Consider the following 12,958-nt stretch of genomic DNA (forward strand, 5'->3'; position numbering starts at 1 on the left):
CAGAGCACTGCTCTGGTCCCACCTAACCTTAAAAGAATAGCTACAATATATAAATTATATATTCTCAAAACTCAATACTAAGAAAACAAACAATCCTATTACAAACAGAAGGAAAAAATATCTGAACAGATACTTCAGTAAAAAAGACATCCAGTGGCCAAATAAGCACATGAAAAGATGCTCAGTATCATTAGTCATTAGGAAAATGCAAATTAAAACCACAATGAGAGGGGCGCCTGGGTGGCTCAGTTGGGTAAGCATTGGACTCTTGGTTTCCTCTCAGGTTGTGATCTCGAGGTCAGATCAAGCCCCACATGGGGCTCTGCACTCAGTGTGGAGTCTGCTTTAGATTTTTTCTACCTCTTCCCCTCCCCACTCACTCTTGCATGCTCTCTCTCTCTCAAATAAATAAATAAAATCTTAAAAAAAAAAAAAAGAAAACACAATGAGATACCACCTTACACCCATTAGGGTGGCTAAAATTTAATTAAATGACCATACCAGTCATTGGTGAGGATATGGAAGAACTAGAACTCTCATACACTACTGGTGGGAATATAAAATGGTACAATCACTTCAGAAAATACTTTTGTGGTTTCTTAAAAGTTAAATAGACATCTACCATAAGATCTAGCCATTCCCTTCTAGATATTTTCCCAAAAAAAAGCATAGGACCATACAGGGACATACAGGAATATTCATAGCAGCTTCATTTGTTATAGATACACATTGGAAACAATGCAAATGTGAATCGAGCAGTGAATGGATAAACTGTGACATTCTTACAATGGAATAATATTCAGTAATATAAAGGGTTACACTACAGATACATGAAATAACACAAGTAATTCTCAAAATAATGATGCTGAGGGGTGCCTGGGTGGCTAGTCAGTTAAGCGTCTGACTCTTGGTTTCGGCTCAGGTCATGATCCCAGGGTCTTGAGATTGAGCCCCATGTCAGGTTCCCTGCTCAGCAGGGAGTCTGCTTCTCTCCCTCTGTGCCTCCCCCCATGCTTGCTCTCTCTCTCTCTCTCTCAAATAAATAAATGAATCTTTAAAAAAATAATTATGCTGAGTAACAGAAGCCAGACCAAAAATAAAAAGTACATGTACTGTATGATCTCATTTATATAAAATTCTATAAAATGCTAATTAAACTATACGAACAGAAAGTAGATCAATGGTTGCCTGGGCACAGGGCAGGAGAAGGACAAGGAAGGGGAGAAGGGAGAAGTTATACCAAAGGCCTGAGAAAACCTGGGGTGATGCCCTCCCAGATGTATCCAAATGTCAAAACTTTTCCAATTGTACACTTTAAATATGTACAATTTATTGCATATCAACTGAACTTCAACAACAATATTTTGAAAAGAAAAAAACATGCCAACACGAAGTTCATGATTTCCTATTATACAATGCAATTCATATTTTATACCTTGCATTTTATCTATTTTATTCCTAAATGAGAAATAAGTTATAAAAAAGAAACCATGGCCATCTGCAATAGAAGAAACCTTAGGGATTATTTAATATGCCCCCCTCTTGTTCACCTGAGGAACTTGAACCCCAGCAAGGTCAATCTGCCCAAGGTCACATGGTTTGTAACAACCAGAGAAGGACTTCTGTTAGTGTCCTTTTGCATTCCATGATTCTTTCGGTGTTTCATACCTTATGTTCTCTATGAATGTACAGACTATATATGCTATTACAACAACTCCTGCAGCTCATTCTAAGTTTTCATTTGGTAGGTAAGTATATTTGTAAATGTATAAATTCTTATCTGAATTGCTTGCTTACTGAAATGGTATTTACTTAGTGACCTTAAGTTTTTAAATGAAATACATTTTTTATATGAATGAGCTTGACATATCTGTCTGGTACCAGGAAGCTTACAAGATAGGTCTCATATTATTTGAATTTCCTTTTTACCATGGTTTGTGTAAAAACCATAGACCATGTCTTTACATTGGCTATATAATCAGATGTTTATACAGTATGAATATTCAATATAGAATCTAGGTTTAGTCCCAACTGTGGCCAGTTGAACTAAAAATAATTTGATGCCAGTAACATAAAAATGTATCAAGATCGCAAATAGTCTTAAAATGTAAAGTAAGGTCTTTTGAAACAATTCTTTACTATAGAAATCTAATAACCAGGATTTTCTTTAGAATACTAATGTGGTTGTTATTCATTACAGGAATGTGGGAGACACATTCAGAGATCTATTTTTAAATAAGAGGCAAGAAAATTTATGTTTTCTGCTGTAATCAGTAAATACTACAAATCTATACACTGTATTGAACTTTTCACTCCCCATATCTGCCTCCTTTTGTTCTCCTTTCTTCCCAAAAAACAAAACAAAGAAATGAAAGAAAAATACCATACAATAGTCTCTTCATGTTTCCTCAATGCTCCCTTTGCTCAGTGACATATTCTAGCAGGGCAGTCGAGAGACTCTGACTTGAAAAACTGAGAGACTCAATATTTATGGGCCAATTTACCCAAATTCAATGGTTTTAAGAGAAAAAAATGTTCAATATATGTTCAGTAATATGTATAAATAGACATAGCTACAACTTTCAGGTACTTCGAGATTCATTCATAAGCTATTCTGAAACATTCCCCAAATATGCTGTGCTAAGCATATATTAAGTAGCAATAATCCTTTTGCTCTCCCCTTAGGCAGAAATTTTCACATGTTAAGATAACTGAGTATAATGGCATTAGGCTGCTCATGCCTTGGCCTAGCAGATGCATTTGCAGAATTTAGTATTTACAATGTGCACATAACAGATTCTCCTACCTAGTAAAAACCTCTGCCTCAGTTCCTGCTAACATTTGACTCTATGTAGTGGAATATAGGTTTTCAAATACTGTCTTGACCCAGTTTGGAGGCCCTGACTAGAGGCTGGTCATTTCACCTTCTTAAGCAGCTAATTAAGTCCACACCCCCAACCACCTCCCATATCAGCTCCCACACTCCGTGTCACTATATACCTGCTCTAACTGCCCAAGGGCCAGGCACCTACAACCAGGGCCAGGCCCTAAGTCCCAGAGCCCACTGATATTATTCAAATTGGCCAATCCTAAACCTGCTTGCCCTGCCTCGCCTTTTCCTTCACTCAGAACCGACGATAAAGGCACTTACCCATAGTTCCTCTCTCTCCTCCTGCCTGACTGATCTGGTGCTTCTCCTGAGGGGCCTTGTGTTGTGTGCTGTGTTCTCCCCAGAGAATGGTGAGTACAATAAACTATGAAACTCTTCCTGGTTTCTCTCTCTTGATTTCTTCTGGCCTCCCCATATCTCACCCCAGGTAATATTCTTAAAATGAAGGAAGGAAGGAAGGAAGGAAGGAAGGAAGGAAGGAAGTGAAAAAAGAAGTAAGGAGGGAGGGGGAAATTATTTTAATTGGCTCTTAAAAGTAGCATGTTTCTTTTTGCTAAAATTCAACTCAAATCAATAATATGTGTGTAGAGTATAAACTCTTTATGAGAGGGTAATAAAATGCATGCAGCGACAATTTGCAAAATATAATAAGCTACATCATTACATATTGAACACTTAATGAGTCAGGCCATTACATTATTTTGTGTAATTCTGAAAAGAAAACTACTGAGGTAGAACTATTATATCTATATTAAATACAGGAATCTGAAGTACAGAGAAACTTTTAAAAACTGTCCGAAATGACAGCACTAGAAAATGGTGGATTGCAAATGTGATTGGAACCCAGGATTCTCAGAATCCAGAACCTAAACTCTTAAGCAGTAAGTGATACTACCTCCAAGTAGCTGCTCATCCAAAAATATTTACTGAGCATCTATTATATGACAGACATTGTATTACATGTTAGAGAAAAAGCCACTGAACTGATGCTCAAGATGTTTACTTTCTAGTGACAGATGGGTTATGTTATCTGTAAGAACGAGATAACTTGGTAAGTATTAGATGGATTTTAACCCGGGAACTACAGAAGTAACACCATTTATTTGATTGAATATCACCTCATAGCATACAGATTTCTACCACTACTATCCTTTGCCCTCTCCCTCCATTCACACACACACACACACACACACACACACACACACACACTAAACTTCCTCTTTGGGCTAGTTCTTCCTCTGCCCAAGGATGAAATCTCAAGAAAATCTCATAAATTTTTTCTGACTACTCTCAAATACTAAGAAGTCTTCAGGTCACTTTTAGCCAAAAGTTATTTCTCTTTCAGTATCTGAAATATGTAGTGCCGAGCAATAACCAAACCCTACACATCCTTTAAAACATCCCCACTTTGAGCCTGCCACAGCCCAGGAAACCTTCAGTGAGGGAGGCAAGGGTGGTTGCTCGCAACTGCTTCAATTCCTCACCTTGCCCTTCTGCTCCTCCCTCCCAATCTGTGGCTTCTGAGCCCCTGGAGTGGACAGGTGAGGAAGGCTGTTTTCTGAGCTTGGTGGATGTTTATACTCACAAAGTACTTCTGTGGGTTTCTCAGAAACTCAGCATCCCCCACCAGAAGCTTCCAATTGCGTATCCCAGGACAGGCGTGACACTTATGTTTCTACCAGCCTCTTCCAGACCCCAACATCAGCCCTCATACTCTGGTAATCCACCCCACACAGACTATCTTGTTGAAAGCCTATGCATAGCCACCCACCAGCAGCTCCTGCACCCCTTTTGAAGACTTGCTCTAATGGTGTTTCCTTCTTCTGCACGGCCCTCAGAGGAAACACCACCACCCCTGCCATTGGTAGATGTGCAGTTTTTCACACCCACACAATCCAGTGACTTCTCATCCTCAGAGCTCTTAGACTTGAGGAAGACACCAGTCTATTGGGCCCCTATTCTTCGTGTCAGGCTCTGCCTCTGAGAGGCTTGAGGTGAGCAGAAACACCTGGCCATCCTCCTCCATGATGAGGGGAAGGTAGAGAGTACCTCAGGTGCTCACCAATTTGATTCTTCTCCTCAGTGCTTTCATACCCTAGGTGACCACATCCTTGGCATGTCTACCACAGGTGGCCTAGCACTTCACTTTGGAAGACAAGAATGTTCAGCAAATATAGTTTTGTTCTCAGCCTTTGAGGTCACAGACAAAACCAAGAAGAGTCTCATTTAACATCCTGTTTCAGAAACAAACAAACAAAAAGGATGCTCACCGGACTAACACCTTGCAGAGCAAAAACTGTCTATCACTATGTGATCATTTTCCCATTAGGAAAAATGGAATTGTCTTCCAATTCTGACTCTGCTCCTAGAAATGCTTTGTGAACCTGAGTAAATTGTTAGTCCTCAGAGCCTTCACCTAAAATTATAAAAAATTATAAAGTTATTTAAAGGGTGTTGAAAAGTCTCTCCAAGAAAATATGGCTCTGTCATTTGAGGTCCACATACGTCAGGCTTCCTAGTTCAGAAAATGGGAAGAAAACTAAAAATTAGCCAGACAGCAGCAGAAAAACTACCTTTACACAAACCTAAATTCCTGACATCATCCTCTATCTCAATAATGTAAAATTCTTACTTTCCCAATCTCAGAAGCAGGTCACCCTACTCTAGCCTGACCCTGTGCCCCAGTTCTGGTCACTGAGCTTCTGCATTGTTTTCTCTGCCCCACCCCTTACCTGGCTAACCTTCTAGTAGACAAGCTTATCTAGGACTGTTCTTTTCCCAAAGACAAGGACCTGCCCCAAATTTAAGCCAAGCATGAGGACCCTAGTTCCTGTTGGAAGACATCTCTGAAGTGAGCACCTCCTGATTTATGAATATCCTGTGCTCCTGGGACCACTGTTCTCTCAGGGACCCCACCACCTCAGGATGAGCTCCCTGTTAGCTGTTCCCTTATCCTAGGGCAGGACACAGATCACTGCCACTTCATCATAGCACCTACCCCACCCCAGGACCGTTTACAGAGTATGCAAAGTATCAACACAAATGCCAAATACCTGGGCTAAAATGATGCATCTTTCCAACATACGGTTGTTCACAGTGTTTCCTTTTATACCCTCCTAGTTCTAAAGAATCAATTTTTCTCTAGTGCTTTACATGGCTGCCATATTCTGGTTAAAATTAAAAATCACATTATTTTCCTGTCTTTATAGCATAGATTCCTCAAACATAAAGGAGGTATGGAGGTTCTCTTAAGAAATTTGCTGTGGAACAATCCATAAAAACAATTAAGTGCTAAGACTCTGGTGCAGATGTCCTGAATCCAATTATTTCTCAAAACATCTTGACAATGTCCAAAGTTGCATGAAAATATTTGGCAGGACATCTCAAAAGTGACATATCCATCTGAGAATGGAAGAGTCTCCATGTAAGATCTAATTGAAAGGCTCTGAAAGCAAATCTTTAGGTCCTTTTTTCTCTGTTGATGCCTCATCTGAGTCACTGGTATTTGTTGTGAGTCCACAGCTGAGGACTCCAGAGGCTCGGGATCATGTAATCTTTCCTAATGTTGTGGATGGAATGTCTGTGTCCCCCAACCCCACCCCTAAAATTCATATGTTGGAGCCCTAACCCCGAGTGGGACTGTATTTGGAGTAAGGAAGTAATTAAGGTTAAAGGAGGTCATGGAGTGAGGACCCAATCTGATAGAATTAGTGTCCTCAAAAGAAAAGCATAGAAAATGAAAGGCCTGTAAGGACATGAGAAAGCTGCCATCTACAAGCTAGAAAAAGCACTCTCACCAGAAACTGAATTGGCTGGAACACTGATCTTAGACTTCTAGCATCCAAAACCATGAGAAAGTAAATTTCTGTTGCTTAAGCCACTCTGTCTGTGGTATTATTACAGGCAGTCTGAGCCAACTAATATACCCAAGAATCTATCAGTGGAGGAGAGGATGAAAAGGCATTTTCTTCCTCTTTCTCAAAATAGAATACCAAAAATTCCCAAGTATAAAATAAATGTTAATATCTTGCCTTCACATGCTGTAGTCCTATTTATTCTTCACACTTGTAGTTAGGCAGAGCTAGCACTGTTAATCCCATTTTACAGATGAGGTGGAATGCAGCTAAGCCAAGATTAGACCTAGAACTTTTGACTCCTAGCCCAAAGTTCTTTTATTCCACCTCATGCCATCTGACTCAGAGTAGCTTCAGAGATCTTTCCACTCCTGAATCAGCTCATCATTAAAAGATCTCTAGTAAGCCTAGCACTGCTTCAAGGAAAAGAAGCTAGACTCAAAAAGTTACCTCTTAACAGATAAGCAAAATTACCTGTTATTGCTCAGGAGAACCATTAAATCTACAAAATTGAGGAAAAAATTAAAGATAGAGTTGTGCTAATTTTAATGATTAGAGTGATGATAATTTTCATCTTTTAACAAAAGCTTCTCTATATGCCACATTTGAACTGTGACCAGCTGTGACACAAAGGGATCTTGGCCACTCGTTGCTTTGGGACACACATCGAGATCCCCTATTGGGAGAAAGAGCTCAGCCACAACTTGAAGTTCACTACATCCACCCTTCTGATTAATTTGGAGCAGTGGAGCACTTAAAGAAACAGGTGCTATCTGGAGGATTAATGTCCCATATCTCATGGAGAAGCCCATCTATAGGCCCTGGTGTTACTTTTTAAATCTCTGAGCTCTGAATGTTACTCCATTAATAAGGATTTCAATAGCTTAGTAATTAGCACCAATATGACTTTACCATGAAAACAACATTTACTTTCAGGCTCATCTTTCTGCTGTGCAAATCAATGACTAAAAAAAAAAAAAAACTTTGAAAAGTGAGTGAATTTTAGAGTGTTTAGCATAATTGATTTAGGGCTCATATTCAAAATATTTCATCCATCCATAATGTCCTAAAATGCGTCTCTTTCCTAATAGGCAGTCCAAAACCTCTTGTACTCACTTTTGGTTTCAACTTTCCCTAACAGAAAATGCCTCTCTTTGCTACTGTTTCAACTGTTCTTGAGGACAACTGCCTAATCCTAGTGCTGGGGAAAATTTGGTTGCTTTTAGTGTATGGGCCTCTCAATATCAGCAGTTACCATATTCTCTCCTCTGGGTCTAGTTTGCATTGTGCTGGAAAATTGAGGCCTATCTTGAGTATTCATATCTCTCTAGACTGACTGTGAAAAGCCCTTTCCACTGAATCATCTCATTATGTGGCCCTCAAAAGAGCCATTCTCTCCTAATTTGTCCTCAAGTTGTTGTCACATTAAAAAGAATGGAATATTTAACTAATGTAGAATGTAAATTTATTCAAGTTAAAATATATTTTGCTTGTGGTAATTTCTATGTGTATCCAGAGAAAAGGGAGATTTTAAAATTGGAAACATCAAAAATTATGGACAGCATTTTTTAAAAAAAATATTAACCTAAATATCCAGTAATAGGGAGTTGGTATAGATAGAGAGATGAAGATAGATTGATGTAGCTATTTCCATTCAATAAAGGACTCTGCATCTAATATAAATGATACTGAAGCTTCTGGTCCTACTTGGCAGACTATCAACATAGATGTTTACCTTCCTTCCTCCAAAATTCCTGTAAAAATTACAATAAAGAGATACAGAAGATAGTAAGTTCATAACAGCACCAAAAAGGGAAGAGAGAGAGCTATCAGCAGACCAGAGATTTATTAAAATCTCTAGAAGATGGCAAGTAGATGGATCATATTGTCAGATAAAATAAAAGCAAAGAGGCAAATGTCCCAGAATTGAAGACACCTGGTTTCAAACTGAAAGATGTAGATGCTGAGCACAATGAATGAAAAAGACTAGTATCTAGAAATAGCCACATGAAATTTTGTAACACACCAAATATAAAGAGAATATCCTAGAAGCTTCCAGGAAAAGGCTATAGGAACAAATTATGTAAGGTCTGTGAGGTCTGATAGATTCACTACTGTCTTCTTATAATCATGAGATTGCATACAGAAGCACAGTCATGCCTCAAAAATAACGTTAATGGACTGGCCTCTATAAGATTAGTCCTAACTCAAATACCCATCCCCCTGTCACTCTAACATCTGTCCTCATCAATCACATCACAAACTATTTTGGTCAATCTTTTATTGAATTTTTAATAAACACATGATAAAATAAATATCTTAATAAATGTATGGTAATACATATATAGCATAAGTTGATTTTAAAATAAAATTGCAAATCTTGAAAAGATGTTAGATTTCATAGAGTTGATGAAAGTGTTGGTTACTTCTTGAATCACCAACAAAGCCATTGCTAAATGAGGATTAGTAGAGTAAGATCAGTTAATGATGGATGAGGGGAAAATCAACCAGGAAAATAACAGGAAAGTATTTTCAAAGGAGAATCATTTAAAAATTAAAGAATCTAAGATAAGCTCCTGGAGGGAAGTCTTAAAATATTTTTGTAGAAATTGCTATCTTTATGACTGTGCTAGGAAGTGAAATATAACTTGGGAGATGTCATATCATGTTATCATTTATTTTTATCAGAAAACAGTACCCCAAAACAATCCAATTTAAATAGATTTCTATTAAGTGGGCTTTTCTGGTGCTGATTTCCCTAGAAAACAGGAGACTTCCATATATATATATATATATATATATATATATATATATATATATATATATATATATATAAGCAAAAACAGAATAGTGTTAGTTTTCTCATCAGGAACAATAAATGCTGAAAATAGTGAAATCATGTCTTCAAAATTGAATATAAAATGACTTTATAACAATTCCATGTATAATCAAACTACTAATCAAATATGAAAGCAAAAGAATGACATTCAAGAACTCTTAAGGTTTATCTTTCATATACTCTTCCGAAAAAAAAAGTACATAAATATTTTCAAAGAGGGGACGCCTGGGTGGCTCAGTCGGTTGAGCGGCTGCCTTCAGCTCGGGTCATGATCCCGGGGTCCTGGGATCGAGTCCCGCATCGGGCTCCCTGCTCAGCGGGGAGTCTGCTTCTCCCTCTGCCTCTGCCCCTCCCCCTGCTTGTGCTCTCTCTCTCTCTCTCTCTCTAGCAAATAAATAAATAAAATCTTTAAAAAAAAAAAAAAAAAAAATATTTTCAAAGAGAAGGAAAGAAAGAGAGAGAAAGGAGGGAGAGAAATGGATATCAAGAAAATGGAATGGATGCTTGAAATAATTTTTGTTTTGCATAATGAAGGGCTAAGTAATTTGACCAAAGCCAACCACATTCAGAAATAGGTAAATAAATAAATAGATAAATAAATAAATAATCTTGATGAAATATATTATTAAATTTTTTTTCTTAAAAGTATCAAAGATATATCAAGATCATGAGTAATTACAGGATAAAAATCCAAGGCTTGGGAAAAGGTTTGTCCTCTGAGCAGTTGCTGATCTAGAAGAGGTAGCCAATATGTGCTTTCAAAAGCCTCTTAGAGCAAAAGGGAGAAGTCAGAGTTCAGGGCCCACCCAACACAGGGACTTGGGACCCCAAATGGCTACACCCTAAGAATAGTAGTAAAACAAAAATAAACCAACCTTTGTCCAAATAGTAGACTCACTTCTTTTTTAAATCTCAATAGCCCATGAAATCTCAGGCTGTGAGCTTGCAAGTATACCCTAGATTGTTAGTACCCCACTTTAGAGGAAGAGAATGTCAATCTGAGCCTCGTATTACTCCATCAAACACTTTTTTTTCAAACACAATGCCCAGCACTCACTGAAGCATAAAGAAAAACAATATCATGAACGAGAACCAGCAGTGATAAAAATAATCAAAATAGTGATAGGTATTATCAGACGCAGTTCAACTCCGCTTACCATTTTTGAGGAAAAGAAAAGTAAGCTCCAAAAATTTCAGCAGGAAGCTGCCAACTATAAAAAGTGACTTAGAGGATTTGAAAAAGAAATATATTGAAATTTGAGAACTGAAAATTTCACAAACAAAATTAAGAATTTAATGGGAATTCAACAACATATTGGACAATTGAAGAGAGTGAACTGAAAACAGGTCAGAAGACACCCTCCAGAATGTAAAATGCAAGCAGCAAAAACGGTGGAAAACATGAAAGAGAATATAAAAGACAGAGAATTCCATGAGAAATTCTAAGTTCTGGCATCTAGAAGAAGAAAAAAGAGACACTGGCAATATTTGTGGAGATTGGGCTTCGAATTCCCCCCAAACTGATGAAAAACACCAATCTTCAGGAATCCCAATAAATACCAAGCAGACTAAATGAAAGGAAATCTGTACCTAAACACATCATAGTGAAACTGGATCAAATCAAATAAATATTTAATGCAACTAGAGCATCTTGCCTTCAAGGGAGTAACAGAATGACAGGTGACTTCTTCACAGTAGCAGCAGAAGTCAGAAAGAAACTGCTAACCTAGAATTTGTAACCATAATAATAATAATAATGACATTTCGGATGAATAAAAAATTGAAAGAATTTACCACTGGGAAACCTGTACCCACAGGAATTTGCAAAGGATGTTTTCTAGGAAAAAGGGAAATAATCACTGGAGAAGATCAAGGGGACAAAAAATATAAAAAGAATAAAGAACAAAGAAAGTTGCAAACATGTGAGTTAATCTCAATAAACATTGACTCATAAAAAATATATGTAGCTTGGGAATGATGGAAATATAGGCAAGTGTTTTAAGCTTTTTGTATGAACCAGGAGAAGAGTAAAATTATTGATTAATATTAGATATTGATCAGTCAATGATATGTTTTTAATTCCTAAGATGAACACTAAAAGATAAAGACCATAACACTTCTAAATAAAAGATAGGAAGAAAAAAGTAACGATTAAAAAAATCAGTTCAAAGTCAAGAAATCCAAAGGTTGTGAGTCCATAGGACATAAGGTAATTCCTGGCTAAAGGTTCTCCACTAAGGATCTGGGGCCACCATGGTCTCCAGGTATCAGAATTGATACCAAATCAATTTGCTGGGGAAAGCAAGGATTCAAAGAATCTCTTTACTTTTTTAAACACACAGGTGCTATGATGATATGTGGAATGTCCCAGTTCATTCATGAATCATTTCAACAAGCTCGTTATGATAAGCACATCACATTCAAGATAGGCATTTCTTATATCCTGGAAAAGACAGCAGATACAGGGACTTCTTAGGAGACCCTGGCAATGTTCCTCCTGATTTTAATTCCTCAGAAAGTAAAGATGGAAAATATGAGCTGGTAGCAGCAGCAAATTAAGTTATTCCAGAAGAGATGAAAGATTTAATGACAAAGTTACATGAAGAAGCAACATACAGAAAGTCTGGTGGTAGGATTCTTCACCAAAGTGCTTTGTTACACTCATAGAAGAATCAAGAAAGTTAAAGATAATGAGCAAATGAAATTAAGAATTCAGGCTCTGATCTGTGCATCTAACAACAGGCTTGGGACATCACAGAAGAACCTATAAAGGTGCCTCATGCTTTCGATTCTGCAATATTTATTCTGGGGTTTTCTTTGTGATCATGATAAAGGATCTCAATCTTTTACCACCAATTTATGTTGATTACGTGACTACTTGCTTTTGCCATCAAAATCTCCTTGAACTTTGTTATGTCTTGTGTGTGTGTCAATATTCTGCAATTTCAGCTGTTTCTGCTAAAATTTCACTGCTTGAAAGTGACTGAATAATGATAAAATACTTATCCTTTCCATCGTCCAGATTATTGGAAGTTGAATTTGAAATTGTAGTAGAAGAATTGCACAGGAAAGTCTTTGACAAAAAACAATATAAAAACCATGCACAATTATTTTTTGTATAGCTAGTTTCTTAGAAGAAATATTTCTAACAAAACATTCTCATTGTGCAATTCTAAGACAGTAATTTTTTGAGTTAGTCATTCTATGCATTATAAATTTTTTATGCTTTCTAATTTTTTACTAGAAATGGAGAAAAAATAGCAAATTTGTGAGTCACTTTTTAAATAGGATGATTATTTGTGAAAGTGAAGTTTTGGGTTTGATTATAGCTTTAGTGCATATTAGTCAAATTGAAGTCCTTTTCATGAGGTGACA

General features: G+C 37.2%; 1 pseudogene; it reads left to right on the forward strand.

The window, feature by feature from the left end:
- Positions 1–11,930: 11,930 nt before the first annotated feature.
- LOC118525864 (general transcription factor IIH subunit 3 pseudogene) lies at positions 11,931–12,545 on the forward strand (annotated as a pseudogene).
- The last annotated feature ends 413 nt before the right edge of the window (positions 12,546–12,958 follow it).

The sequence above is a fragment of the Halichoerus grypus genome, chromosome 8, assembly GCF_964656455.1.
Source record: "Halichoerus grypus chromosome 8, mHalGry1.hap1.1, whole genome shotgun sequence".
In the NCBI taxonomy this organism is placed as follows: domain Eukaryota; kingdom Metazoa; phylum Chordata; class Mammalia; order Carnivora; family Phocidae; genus Halichoerus; species Halichoerus grypus.